Source organism: Tachyglossus aculeatus, chromosome 16 (genome assembly GCF_015852505.1).
Source record: "Tachyglossus aculeatus isolate mTacAcu1 chromosome 16, mTacAcu1.pri, whole genome shotgun sequence".
NCBI classification, from domain to species: Eukaryota; Metazoa; Chordata; class Mammalia; order Monotremata; family Tachyglossidae; genus Tachyglossus; species Tachyglossus aculeatus.
In genome coordinates, this window is record NC_052081.1 from 43,891,184 (window position 1) to 43,905,724 (window position 14,541).

The 14,541-nt window shown below is 50.7% G+C and overlaps 1 long non-coding RNA gene across 1 annotated transcript in view; it reads left to right on the forward strand.

Annotated features, from left to right (window-relative positions):
- Positions 1 to 2,596: 2,596 nt before the first annotated feature.
- LOC119938789 overlaps positions 2,597 to 14,541 on the forward strand; it is an 84,747-nt gene continuing 72,802 nt past the window's right edge. Inside the window, exon 1 of the long non-coding RNA XR_005454505.1 lies at positions 2,597 to 2,737. This is a non-coding gene — a long non-coding RNA (uncharacterized LOC119938789). The remainder of the gene's footprint in view (positions 2,738 to 14,541) is intronic.

Genomic DNA, 14,541 nt, shown 5'->3' on the forward strand with positions numbered 1-14,541 from the left:
ATGGGGCTGGGAGGGAGGATGAGTAAAGGGAGCAAGTCAGGGCGACGTAGAAGGGAGTGGGAGAAGAGGAAAGGAGGGCATAGTCAGGGAAGGTTTTGAAGCCGGGAAGCGTAATTGCCTGTCTGATTTGAGGAGGGAGGGCATTCCAGGCCAAAGGCAGGTCGTCTCCCTTGTCTTCACTCGTCCAGGAGAGGAGACCCCAGCATCTCCTTCAGGTCTCCGATCCGGGAACCTCTCCTCTAGACTGTGAGCTCATTGTGGGCAGGGAGCGGGTCTGCCAACCCTGTTGTATTCTCCCAAGCGCTTGGAACAGTGCTCTGCATGTAGTAAGCACTCAATAAATATGACCGGTTAACTGATTCACCTCTTCACCGGAAATCCTAGCTGTTGTTTAACCTCAATCCCTTTCACTACAGTCGAAGGTGCTCCCCCCCCACCCCAAGCCCCTCTTCCTCTTACTGAGTTCCTGGAGAGGATGGGGAACAGCAGCCCGACCTTCTCGGTATGCGGGACCCCTCTTCAGTGATGTTTTCCTCGCCCCTCATCCTTCCCTCCTCCAAGCCTTACAATCCTAATTCCCCTCTCCTGCGCTCCTCGCTCCAATTCCTCCAACCTTCTCCCCTTCCCCGCCGCTCTGAAGTTGTCAGAGCTGGAGGGGAGAGACAAGATCTGGGAGGTCTGTTGGGGTCGAGGGGAGGTGGTTAGGAAGAAGGGCCAGACCGGGCAAGGCAACAGACTGGCCTCGGAGGCCAGGACAGATGGATAGACAGCCACGCAGCCGAAGCTTTCCGTTCCCTCTCTTTTCCGGGGACGCGGGACCGGCAGTGTTCAGGACAGGTGTGAAAGAGGCCTGGAGGCTTGTTGCCGAGGCAACGGGCTCCATGGTAACCCAGCCGGACAGACGGAGGCGATAGGGCCTGATCTCCCCAGACCTCGGCATCCCCGTCCTTGACCTGGCAGAGGCCACCACCAGCCCTTTGCCCCAGGGGAGTTCTCATCTGGAGCAGGGGGGCTGCTGGGGGCTAGGAGTTTGGGGGCTTAAGTTCAACCCTCCACAAGGTGCCCAGCCCTGGGTTGAACTCTGACCTCTGGGTGCCAAGGTGTGTCGGGATGTCTGTCTCCCTCCTCTCACTGCTCCCCTGCCCTATTGCAGGCAACTGGAGGGTTCCCCTTCACCTGTCTCATTCCTCAAGGAGTTCCTTGGGGGAGTGGGTGGGAAGAGGGGGAAAGGGTGGGAGGAATAGGATGGGGCAGGCTCTCACCCCCAGTCGACATTAACCCAACATCCCCTGGGGCCTGGCCCAGGACAGACATGATCAGGGTGAGGAAGGGGCAAGAAGGGGTGGGGAGGGCTCAGGATAGGAGAAGTTGGAATCCTAGAATCCTTGAGCTGGAAGGGATCCTAAGGGGTCATCTGGTCCCTCCCCCTGCCTCCAGGAAGGTTTAGGCCTGAACCATGCAGGACACCTAGGTGACTGCCCTTTGTTTCAGAAGATTTGCATGGTTGGATGCTGCACAGAATCCTTCCTTCTACTGACCTAGGATTGAATCCCCCTGAACAGGAAATAGAAGTAGGGGAAGCAGCGTGGCTCAGTGGAAAGAGCATGGGTTTGGGAGTCAGAGGCCATGGGTTCGAATCCCGGCTCCACCACTTGTCAGCTGTGTGACCTTGGGCAAGCCAATTAAATTCTCTGTGCCTCAGTTACCTCATCTGTAAAATGGGGATTTAGACAGTGAGCCCCACATGGGACAACCTGATCACCTTGTATCCCCCAGCACTTAGAACAGTGCTTCGCACATAGTAAGCACTTAACAAATACCACCATTAATATTAGTAGTAGTAGTTGTAGTAGTAGTAGCAGCAGTAATAGTAACAGCTAGGAGCTGGAGGGCTTAGGTTCAATCTACCACAAGATGCCCATCCCTGAGATGAATTCTGGCCTCTGGAGGTCTAGGTGTCTATATATATTCATTCATTCATTCAATCATATTTATTGAGTGCTTACTGTGTGCAGAGCACTGTATATGTTCTAAGGAGGCTGTAAATAAGTTGATAAGTACTAGAATTGGCTGAAGGGATGATTATTGTACTCCCCCAAGTGCCTAGTACAGTGCTCTGCCACAGTAAGTGCTCAATAAATACCATTGATTGATGTGGCTCAGGGTTCTGGGAATTTAATCAGGGAAAGCTTGGTGGAAGAGATGGGATTTTAGAAGGGATTGGAATGTGAGAAGAGCTGGGGGTCTGACTGATGGGGGCAGGGAGTAGAGTTGCATGCCAGGGGAACAGCATGAGCAAGGAGATGGAGGTGGGAGAGCTGAAGAGTGAGGTATAGATTAAAGGTTGGCTTGAGATGAGGGGAGACCGCTAATTGGGGAATAGCAAGAGAAGAGAACAGATAAGGAAGGTGGGGCCAGATGGTGGAGAGCCTTGAAGTCGATGGCGAGGAGTTTTTGTTTAATGCAAAGAGACGCAGGGAGCCGGTGGAGGGTTTGGAAAAGAGGAGAAACGTGGGCTGAGCGATGCTTCAGAAAGACGATCTGTGCAGCAGCGTGCAGCCTAGTTGGAGGAGGAGAGCCTGAGGCTGGGAGCTCAGAGAAGCGCTTGCACCTCAATCTTTCAAGCCAAGAGACTTGTGCTCACACCGAGCCTCTGCCTCAGCTTCCCATCCCCGATCCACCAGCCCCGGGGAGTAGAGCTGAACGAATCCTTTGTCTCTTCCCTCACTCATCCAGGGTGAGTAGCCATTTGGTCCAGGTGGGTGGACACAACTGCCAAAGTCACTTCCTGCAGTGCTTTCGTGGGGGGGGAGGGGGTAGTTAGTGAAGGGAGGGGGAGTGTTCAGGGGGAGGTCAACCCTTGTTTTCTCAGTCCTTCCACAGACACTTCCACCCCAGGATTCCGTCACATCTGCCTTCAGGCTAAGAGTCAGTCTCCAAAGAAATGTCCGGGTGAGGAAGAGAATTAAGAGAAGCAGTCAGGGGCAGCTTCTCCCCTCATGTCCAATAGGCACGCTGCCTCTCTGCCCTCCAAATCAATCCCTCTGTCCCTTCCCCAATCACTGCCCCCAGAGAGGGAGGCGGGATGCTCCAGGGTGGAGGGGAGGGGGCATTCACAACAGGCATCACCCACACTCCTCTTGGGATTGGGGCTTGGTGGGGGCCAATGCCCAAGTCAGCCGTCTTGGCTCTGGTGGGAATCTGGCACCACTCCGCAGGTACACCAACTCCACTCTGGGTTTTTTTTTCCCCCCCCTCTTCCTGAAGCCATGGCAACCTGAGCTTTCTGTTTAATTATCCAGACAGATCTGATCCTCTGAGAGGGCTGCCTTCCCCAACCCCGGCCCCCAACTGGTGGGGAAGGAGATATTTTACCCAGAATTCCCCCTGGAAATGGCTTGGAGTGGTGTTGAGGATGGGGGGGTGGGGGCATGACCTCTGAGAGCTCCCCCTGAAGAAATAGACTTAGAGGGAGCTGAGTAGAGGGGTGGGGGGGTGGGGGGACTAGGGACCAGGGTCTCCTGAACAGAGCCGGGTGGGAGAGGGTTTCAGGGGTGGCAACTGGACGGAAGAGGTTTTGTTTGTGAACAAGTGGGGGTGTGATTAGGAGGGAGATTGGGTGTGTGAAGATGCTCTGTGTGGATGGAGGGAAAGAGCAGGTTTTAGGGTGGAGGGTTATGGGTACACAAATATATGCAGGTGAATGAGAAAGGGATTTGTAAGCATGTCTGTGTTTTGTGGGGAGAGTCACTTCCTGATCATGATCAGGCCAGGGGGCCCAGATCTCCCCCAGGACTGTTCTCTCTGGGTACTCCTGGACCTCATGGTCTCATTTTAGACTTTTAGACTGTGAGCCCACTCTTTTAGACTGTGAGCCCACTGTTGGGTAGGGGCTGTCTCTATATGTTGCCAATTTGTACTTCCCAAGCGCTTAGTACAGTGCTCTGCACATAGTAAGCGCTCAATAAATATGATTGATGATGATGATGATTTTCCAACCCTCCCTCCCTCCTCAGGGGGATGCGGAGGGAGTGGAGAAGGGGAAACTGCAGGGTAGGCAGGGATGACTTTCCTACTTTTACTCTCAGCCCACTGAACAGATGGAATACACCATACACAGAGAGGTTGAGAGGGTTCCCCAAGGTTACACAGCATGATAGAGGCAGAGCCTACATGAGAACTTAAGGTGACCAACTCCCAGCTGAAGGGGGAGGGGTCCTCTCCTTAATAATAATGATAATGATGGCATTTGTTAAGCACTTACTATGTGCAAAGCACTGTTCTAAGCGCTGGGGAGGATACAAGGTGATTAAGTTGTCCCACGTGGGGCTCACAGTCTTAATCCCCATTTTACATATGAGAGAACTGAGGCCCAGAGAAGTTAAGTGACTTGCCCAAAGTCACACAGCTGACAAGTGGCAGAGCTGGGATTTGAACCCAAGACCTCTGACTCCCAAGCCTGTGCTCTTTCCACTGAGCCACGTCCTTGTGGTGAGGGACTGTGGAGGGCTGAAAACTTGGGGCTAAGCCACCTGCGTAGGGGGTCAAGGGAAAGGGGAACAGCAGGGAAATGAAAAAAATAAAATCCCAAACCGACCTTTTGAAAGCCAGAGGGAAGAGAGTAGAATCAACCAGATTCCTATATGTGAGGCACTATATTAAGTACTGGGGTAGATACAAGCTAATCAGGTCAGACACAATCCATATCCCACATGGGGCTCACACTCTTAATCCCCATTTTACACATGCGGTAACTGAGGCACAGAGAAGGCAAGTGCCTGGCCCAAATTCACACAGCAGGCAAGCGGCAGATCAGGGATTCAAACCCAGGTCTTCTGTTTCCCAGGCCCGTGTTCTATCCACCAGGCCTGTCTGCTTATCAATAATAATTATGGTATTTATCAAATGAGGTTCTTGATGTGCTAACGCTTTGGAAAGACAAAAACGCTCTATAAATACAAGGAATTATTATTATTGTTATCATTATATTATTATTGTTGTCATCTGGCTGCCTGGTCAGCTAGCTCTCTTCCTCCCGTCAAAGCCCTACTGAGAGCTCACCTCCTCCAAGAGGCCTTCCCAAACTGAGCCCCCTTTTTCCTCTCCTCCTCCCCATCCCCCCCCCCCCCCCCCCCCCCCCGGCCCTACCTCCTTCCCCTCCCCACAACACTTGCATATATGTTTGTACATCATCGTCATCATCAATCGTATTTATTGAGCGCTTACTGTGTGCAGAGCACTGTACTAAGCGCTTGGGAAGTACAAGTTGGCATCATATAGAGACAGTCCCTACCCAACAGCGGGCTCACAGTCTAAAAGGGGGGGGGGGGTACAGATTTATTACTCTACTTATTTTACTTGTACATATTTACTACCCTATTTATTTTGTCAATGATGTGCATTTAGCTTTAATTCTATTGATTCTGACGACTTGACACCTGTCCACATGCTTTGTTTTGTTGTCTGTCTCCCCCTTCTAGACTGTGAGCCCGTTGTTGGGTAGGGACCGTCTCTATATGTCGCCAACTTGTACTTCCCAAGCGCTTAGTACAGTGCTCCGCACACAGTGAGCTCTCAATAAATACGATTGAATGAATGAATGAATGAATGAATGAATCCCGAATAGCACCAAGAACACAATGCTGGTGCTGATGTTTCAGGAGACAGGCACCCCCTGGTGGCCAAAGTAAGCAACAGGCCTGGAGTTGAGGTCCAAGTCTCTGGCCTGTTGTGCCCCTCTTCCTCTGAAGCAACGAATGACCTCTAGACTATAAGCTCCTTATGGGCAGGGAACGCGTCTACCAATTCCGTTGTACCAAATGCTTAGTACTTGGTGCTCTGCACAGAGTAAGCACTCAGTAAATACCATCGATTGATTAATTGATGCGCTAGGCACTCAACAGGAGGAAGAGACAGAATAACCAGCCTGAAGCACCAGACTGGGCACCAATCAATCAATCAATCAATCAATCGTATTTATTGAGCGCTTACTTTGTGCAGAGCACTGGACTAAGCGCTTGGGAAGTCCAAGTTGGCAACATATAGAGACGGTCCCTACCCAACAGTGGGCTCACAGTCTCAAAGGGGGAGACAGAGAACAAAACCAAACATACTAACAAAATAAAATAAATAGAATAGATATGTACAGGTAAAATAAATAAATAGAGTAATAAATATGTACAAACATATATACATCTATACAGGTGCTGTGGGAAAGGGAAGGAGGTAAGATGGGGGATGGAGAGGGGGACGAGGGGGAGAGGAAGGAAGGGGCTCAGTCTGGGAAGGTCTCCTGGAGGAGGTGAGCTCTCAGTAGGGCCTTGAAGGGAGGAAGAGAGCTAGCTTGGCAGATGGGCAGAGGGAGGGCATTCCGGGCCCGGGGGATGACGTGGGCCGGGGGTCAATGGGGGGACAGGCGAGAACGAGGCCTAACAGTGAGGAGATTAGGACACCTGGATTCCTCTCCCCTCGTGCTGAGCATCCCTGGGCGAGTCCTTACCCCTATCTGAGCCTCCCAAGCAGGCAAGACCTTATCCCCAGTAGGGAATCCTTCCCGGCCCCCGGAGTCCCCGCTCTGGGTCCTTGGATGTCGAGGGCAGCCCAAAGCCACGTGGAGGACAGACAACCAGAGTGGTCAGATAAATTTCGGGGAAAGTAATTTAAAAGCACATCAATTTTTACTGAGGGAAAATTAAAAGTTTATCTGATGCCCAGGTAGCTTCAGTTCTGACTGGATAGAGCTGCCTCCAGAGCTGACAGGGCCATAAAGTGGGACAATCTTAGAGATCTCAAATTTAGAGGCTGCTGGAGGTGGCAGCAGGGAGATTCTGAACGATCTGACAGTCTACATTAATAGCCGGGCTGTATTTTCAACCCAAGTACCCAGCTCGGTCAGAGGCTTCCAGACTCCCTTCCATCCCCCTGAACTGTTTGATGCCCCACCCCAATAATTTCCTGGAAATCAATGCATCAGCTAATCAAAGCTATTTGTTAATCAATCAATCAATCAATCGTATTTATTGAGCGCTTACTATGTGCAGAGCACTGTACTAAGCGCTTGGGAAGTACAAATTGGCATCACATAGAGACAGTCCCTACCCGATAGTGGGCTCACAGTCTAAAAGGGGGAGACAGAGAACAGAACCAAACATACCAACAAAATAAAATAAGTAGGATAGAAATGTACAAGTAAAATAAATAAATAAATAAACAGAGTAATAAATATGTACAACCATATATACATATATACAGGTGCTGTGGGGAAGGGAAGGAGGTAAGACGGGGATGGAGAGGGGGACGAGGGGGAGAGGAAAGAAGGGGCTCAGTCTGGGAAGGCCTCCTGGAGGAGGTGAGCTCTCAGCAGGGCCTTGAAGGGAGGAAGAGAGCTAGCTTGGCGGATGGGCAGAGGGAGGGCGTTCCAGGCCCGGGGGATGACGTGGGCCGTGGGGGATGACGTGGGAAGTTAAGCACTTACTGTGTGCAGAGCACTGTACTAAGCCCTTGGGAGAGGACAATATAACAATATAATGGTCACATTCCCTGCCCACTGTGATATTATAATAATAATAATAGTATTTGTTAAGCAACTACTATGTGTCAAGCACTAAGTGCCACTAAAGATTCAAGTTAAGCAGGTTGGACACAGTCCCTGTTTCACATGGGGCTCACAGTCTAAGTAAGAGGAAGAGCTCCATGGAAAGAGCATGGGCTTGGGAGTCAGAGGTCATGGGTTCAAATTCCGGCTCTGCCAATTGTCAGCTGTGTGACTTTGGGCAAGTCACTTAACTTCTCTGTGCCTCAGTTACCTCATCTGCAAAATGGGGATAAAGAGTGTGAGCCCCACGTGGGACAATCTGATCACCTTGTATCCTCCCCAGTGCTTAGAACAGTGTTTTGCACATAGTAAGTGCTTAACAAATGTCATTATTATTATTATTATTAACAAGTATTGACAGATGAGGAAACTGAGGTCACACAGCAGGTAAGTGGCAGAGTGAAGATTAGAACCCAGGTATTCTGATTCCCAGGTCTGTGTTCTTTCCATTTAGCCATTCTGCTTCCGAAGCTCCCCCTCCACAAGGAGTTTACAATCCAGAAGGAGGGACTACTCCACCCATTGTATGTCTCCCACTTTATGCCTGGAAGTTCTTTTTCCTCCCCTGCCTCTAACCCTGAATCCTCCTGCTGCAATGGGCACCCAAGACCCTAGCGGATTAGAAAGGAGATTGGGTCTACCAACTATATTGTAATCTGCCAACACTTAGTCCAGTGCTCTGCACACAGTAATACCGCAATAATAATAATAATTGTTAATAACAGATTTCATTATCTTTCCATTCAGAGCCACTTAGCTTTGCCATGATAGCATCTGTGTCTCCCCGGGCTCGGCCCGGCCTGGCGATTCCTGGGGAGCCAGACACTGGGGTCCCCTCCTCTGCTGGGCCTGTGGGCCGTGATTTCCCCACCCCAGGGCTCTGGACAAGGAGGGTCAGCCCGACCCCTCTTCATTCTCCTCTGCCTCCTGCCAGGGGTCCACTCCTTCTGCAGGTTGGCTGCCACCCAGCATGGGGACACTGTCCCCACCCAGCCCGCCACTGGGGCAAGACACAGTGTAGCACCCTCCAGCCCGATGGACAAAAACGATGGACTTCTCTCCTGGCGCTGACCTTCCCGCAGCTGAGCTGGGGCTGGGCTGTACCTGCAGGACTGTGGCCGTGGAGCACAATTCATGGCCTGCCAAGCTAGGCTGAAACCCAGGGAGAGCCGGGAGAGTCTGGAACCCAGGAGGTGGCTGGGATGGACTGGAGGAGTGAAGGAATTGGGCAGTGTGGGGGTGGGAGGGCGGGGGTCGTCCATCACCAGGACTCTGATGCTGATAACGCCAAGTTCATGGATGAAGCGCCATGGCCTAGTGGTTAAAGCACTGTCCTGGGAGTCAGAGGACCTGGGTTCTAATCCCAGCTCCCCCACTTGTCCACTGTGTGACTTTGGGCAAGTCACTTCACTTCTCTGTGCCTCAGTTACCTCATCTGTAAAATGGGGATGGAGACTGGGAGCCCCATATTGGACAGGGACTGAGTCCAACCTGATGATCTTGTATCTACCCCAGTGCTTAGTACAATGCCTGGCACATAGTAAGAGCTTAACAACTACCACTACTTTTTTTTGTTTCTACTCCAGCCCTTAGCGTAGTGCCCGGCATGTAGTAAGTGCTTAACAAATACCATAAAAAATAAAAAAGGAGACCTACAGCCAGTTGAATTGGCTTGGAGCCACCTTTCCCATTGCTCCCCTGGGCTCGGATCCCATCGGACTCAGATCCTGGGGTTGGAGTTAAGCCCCAGGAGAGGCAGAATGGAAGCACACCCCTGGGGGCCTGCCCGCTCCTGGAGCTGTGATTCCCTCTCCGCTCCTCTTCCTGGAAGTTGCCAGGAGAGGGGCGTGGGTGCAGGAGGAGGCAAAAGTGGAGGGGATCAGAGAGCCTGAAAGTGAGGCCCCCCTGCCCATCTCTAGTGAGGTTGGAGTCAGAAGCAAGGCAATAAAGCCTCAGGGCAAACTAATGCAGGGCAGTGGTGGTAGCCAGGTGTGGGCCCTTGAAGAGTGGACCTGGTCCCTGATTGATGGATGCTTTGATTGACTGCTTGTTCTGAGCCCTCAGAGAACTCCTGATCTTTGCACAGGAGGCAGGCCAGCAGACACGAGGACCATGCGATGTTCCAAGGAAGGACACTTTCCCAGATCAGGATAACTTGGGGCGGGGGTGGTCTGATTCATTCATTCATTCACTCAATTGTATTTATTAAGCACTTACTGTGTGCAGAGCACTGTACTAAGCACTTGGGAAGTTCAAGTCGGCAACATATAGAGATGGTCCCTACCCAAAAACAGGCTCAAAGTCTAGAAGGGGAATTTTGGTATTTGTTAAGTGCTTACTATGTGTCAAGCACTGTTCTAAGCACTGGGGAGATACAAGGTAATTAGGCTGTTTCACATGGGGCTCACAGTCTTAATCCCCATTTTACAGATGAGTAAACTGAGGCACAGAGAAGTTAAGTGACTTGCCCAAAGTCACACAGCTGATAAGTGGCGGAGCCGGGATTAGAACCCATGACTTCTGACTCCCAAGCCCACACTCTGATCCCGGGGTTGGATAGGGATGAGGCTCCTTCCGCGCAGGAGCACCGGGACTGGTGCCACAAAGAGCTTGACATTTACAACCCTCAGGATTTATAGGCCCGAAATTAGGTATGCTGGAGTCTCCCAATCAGATATCCATAATCTTCCCAGGGTGGCCACCAGCCGCAGTGAATTTATGCATGTGTAACTTATTTATTTATATCAACGTCTGCCTTCCCCACTGGACTATAAGCTCATTACGGTCAGAAAACATGTCTGTCAACTCTGTTGTAATCAATCAATCAGTCAACCAGTCCATCGTATTTCTTGAGTGCTGGCGATGTAAAGAGCACTGTATTAAGTGCTAGGTAGACTACAATATAATAGAGCTGGTAGACACATTCCTTGCCCACAACGAGTACTCTCCCAAGCACGTACAGTGCTCTGGACTAAGATGGTGCTCAATAAATACCATTGATGATGATGATGAAGCTCTCCAACAGAGACCCCAATTCCAAACCAGCACTGGGACACATCTGTTTGCATTATAATACTAATAATAATTGTGGTATTTGTTAGGTGCTAGGTGTTGGCTTATGGGCCAAGCATTGTACTAAGTGCTGAGGTAGATAAAGATAATCAGGTTGGACACAATCCTTGTCCCACCCGGGGTCTCACAATCTAAGTAGCAGGGAGAAATGGTATTTCACCCCCATTTTACAGATGAGAAAACAGAGTCAAAGAAAAGGAAAGCAACATGCCTGAAGTCGGGCAGCCAGCAAGTGGTGGAGCTGAAGGGTGTCTCTGGCTCTTTAAATAGAAGTAGGAGAGGGAGATATTTAGAACCCAGATCCTTTGACTCCCAGGCCAGTTTTCTTTCCACCGGGCCACCCTGCTTCTTGTAGCCTAGTGGCATAGTAGGTTGTGTCAACTGACTTCACCCAATAAGTACAAAAGAGCAACAAGAAAGCACAAAAAGTGCAACAGAGGGTATGGGTTGTGAGAGTCCCAGTGCTGAGATTGTAGTTGTGAGGGTGTGACCTCAGGAGATGACAAATGAATCTGGGAAAGCCTCCTGGAGGAGGCAGGAATTCAGACACTCTGGCAAGAAGGGTCCACCCTGACCCTCTCCTCTTGGAAGTTCTGGGTTCTAGACTGCTCTGGACACTTGCTCAGACCCAGGGTCCCCAAATAATTTTATACTGGAGGGAATAAAGTAAACTCCATTTCCTCTAAACTCATTCCTGGATTCCCCTTTCTGCCTACAGCCCCATTTCCTTTTGATCCACTGCCTGATTTCTTTCTGGACACCACTGTTTTGTGTTTTCTTTTTTTGTTTTTTTTTCCCTGGGTGCCCAAGCCCAGGGCTGGCTCTGAGGCTGGGAAAGCCACAGCCGTGGCTCTCCCAGGGCTCCTTTTCCTTCGGTGGTCAGGGGGCCGGCAACCAAGAGAGTAAATGACCAGATCTGGCATCTCCTGCTCCCAGGGGTGATCATCCCTCTCTCCCCCTCAACTTCCTGCACCCGTGTCAGAGCCAAAAGCCGATTTCATTATTTGATACACAGCGTCAACGGAACCAATCTAGCCTGTCGCCCCCGCCCCGACCTCCACCCCACTGGCCTCCCTTCAGCTCCTCTCGGACTGTTTTCCCAGGGCAAGAGATAAGGGGCACGGTTAATTAAATTAGGCTCGGGCTGGATTTTGAGGCAATTAGTAGACAATTACACGGGCAAATTAGCGCTTAATTTGAAAGCAATAAATAAATCTGCATTGGCAGAAGGAGTTCAAACAAGTCTCCCCTGGACTGGCAGACTACGCTCCTAGAGTCCCTCCCCCGGGTTCTTGCAGGGGGCTCCAGCCTCGTAGAAACTCTTTATTAATAGTAATAATAATAATGGTATTCGTTAAGTGCTTACTATGTACCAGGCACTGTACTAAGCGCTGGGATAGATACAAGCAAATTGGGTTGGACACAGTCCTTGTCCCACGTGGGACTCACAGACTCAATCTCCATTTTACAGATGAGAAATGATTTGCCCAAGGTCACACAACAGAAAAGTAGCAGAGCTGGAATTAGAACCCATGACCTTTTGACTCTCAGGCCCTTGCTCTAACCACTATTCCATTCATTCATTCATTCAATCTTATTTATTGAGCACTTACTGTGTGGAGAACACTATGCTAAGCGCTTGGAAAATACAATCTCTAACAGCCTCCCCAGTGAGGCCCTATGAGAGGAGGAATTCAGAATAAACATGGGGAGACCGAAGTCAGGGTACAGGGAGAAGGGGAGGAAGAGGAATTGGGATTCATGGTCGAAGAGGAAAAAGGGGAAATGGAAATGGTGGCGGGGAAAGGCTGGGTCGTCTGGTAGCCTTTGGGGCAGAGCACCCAGTTCTGGACAGACTCATTGATTGAAGGAGGGTCTTGGCTCAATAACTGACCCACTCGACATCCCCATTTCCCTAATATTGTAGGAGAAGTAGCATCCCCACTGGGGACCAGAAACGAGGGGGTGAGCTTACACTGCAGCCAACCTGATTGAGGTTAAACTTCAGGAAGAACTTTCTGGTTTTCACAATAGGGAGATGTAGGGATGGCATTGCCCAGGAAGGGTGTGGGGTCTTCTCTGGGAGATTTTCAGAAACGAAGTCATTAGGCATACAATCTATCCTGAGGGCAGGGGGTTAGACAACATGACCTGGCCTACCCCCAAGGCTTCTATGGCACTGAAAAATCCTTGCCTCATAATAATAATAATAATAATGATGGCATTTGTTAAGCGCTTACTATGTGCAAAGCACTGTTCTAAGCGCTGAGCACTGTTCTAAGCCTCATCTGCCTGGTCCCATCCCCTTCACACCCCTCGCCATGGGCGCCACCAGCACCAAGGCTGGCCCAGACCCAACCAACAATGAGGGGAAGTGGGGAGAAGCTGAGGGGCAGCCCAGGGTCCCTGAGCTCGAACTCCAAATCTCTGGGCAGGGTAGCCCCAGGCTCTGGGCAGAGAAGCCCCTAGCCCCCCATCCCCAGCTCTCAGCCCCCAATCCCTGGGCTCCAGGCTCCAGGTTCTGGACTCCGGCCCCCGGAAAGCCAAGGTGGAGCCTGAACACAAACAGGAGGTAGTGGACTTTCTCTACAGCAGGAAAGCTATGAGGTGCAATAAGTACCATAATTGATTGATGGATTGTTTGATTTATTTGGTGGAGGAGAAACCGTTCTGCCAGCAGAGATGGGGATGGAAAAACTTCTAAGGGAAGAGAAGCCAGAGCAGATGAAGGTCCTTATGACTGGGAAGAGGGAGACCAAGGGGACCAGGATAAATCCCTAGAAGGTGGGCCAGGAGAGCCCTGCTTCACTAGTCCCACAGCACCGGGAGGACACACACTGCAGACCAAGGCCAGCGGATTCCAGACAAGCAAGAGAAAACACTCCTTCACCCAGCAAGGGAGTGAGGGGAGGACTCCCAACCCGCTTCCCTTGATTCCTCTCGGGTTTGCAACCCCCCAATTACTCCAGATTCATCTGGCTTCTGCCTTCTAATGTGGAACCTCTAATGACTGTTATTAAACTGGCAATGTGTAGTTAAATGGTGCATGGTCCTGGAGTCTGTCTCAAGCAGAAATGAGCAGGGAGCAAAGCACAGAGAAAAGGGAGGGGTGGCAGGCAGGAGAGGGAAAGGCTAGTGGAAAGAGCATGGAAGAGGAAGTCAGAGGACCTGAGTTCTAATCCCAGCTCTGCCACTTGCCTGCTGCGTGACCCTGAGCAAGTCACTTAACTTCTCTGTGCCTCAGTTTCCTCAACTGTAAAACAGAAATGAAAAATACCTCTTCTCCCTCTTCCTCCTCCTCCTCCTCCTACTACTACTAATTTTGGTATTTGTTAAGTGCTACTATGTGCCAGACACTGCACTAAGCGCTGGGGTATATACAAGCAAATCGGGTTGGAAACAGTCCCTGTCCCACATTGGGCTCACAGTCTCAATCCCCATTCTACAGATGATGTAACTAAGGTATAGAGAAGTGAAGTGACTTGCCTAAGGCCACACAACAGACAAGTGGCAGAGCCAGGATTAGAACCCATGACCTTCTGACTCCCGGGCCTGTGATTGTGAGCCCCATGTTAGCAAGGGACTGATTAACTTGAATCTACCCTAGTACTTAGGACAGTGGTGGACACATAGTAAGCACTTAACAAAAACCGTAATAATGATAAAAGGAGGAGGATGAAGAATGCTTAGAGATCATCCCTGCCACCTGCCAGGGAACCTGTAGGTCCTTGCTCTGCTGAAGAAGAGGAGGTCTGAGGCCCAGCAAACCCAGGTGGGAAGGCCAAGGATGTGAGCTTCTGCCCCAGTTCAGTCGTGTGTCTTGGGGAGAGATGCTGTCCCTCTCTGTTCTGAGAGGCTCACCTAGGATTTAAGGA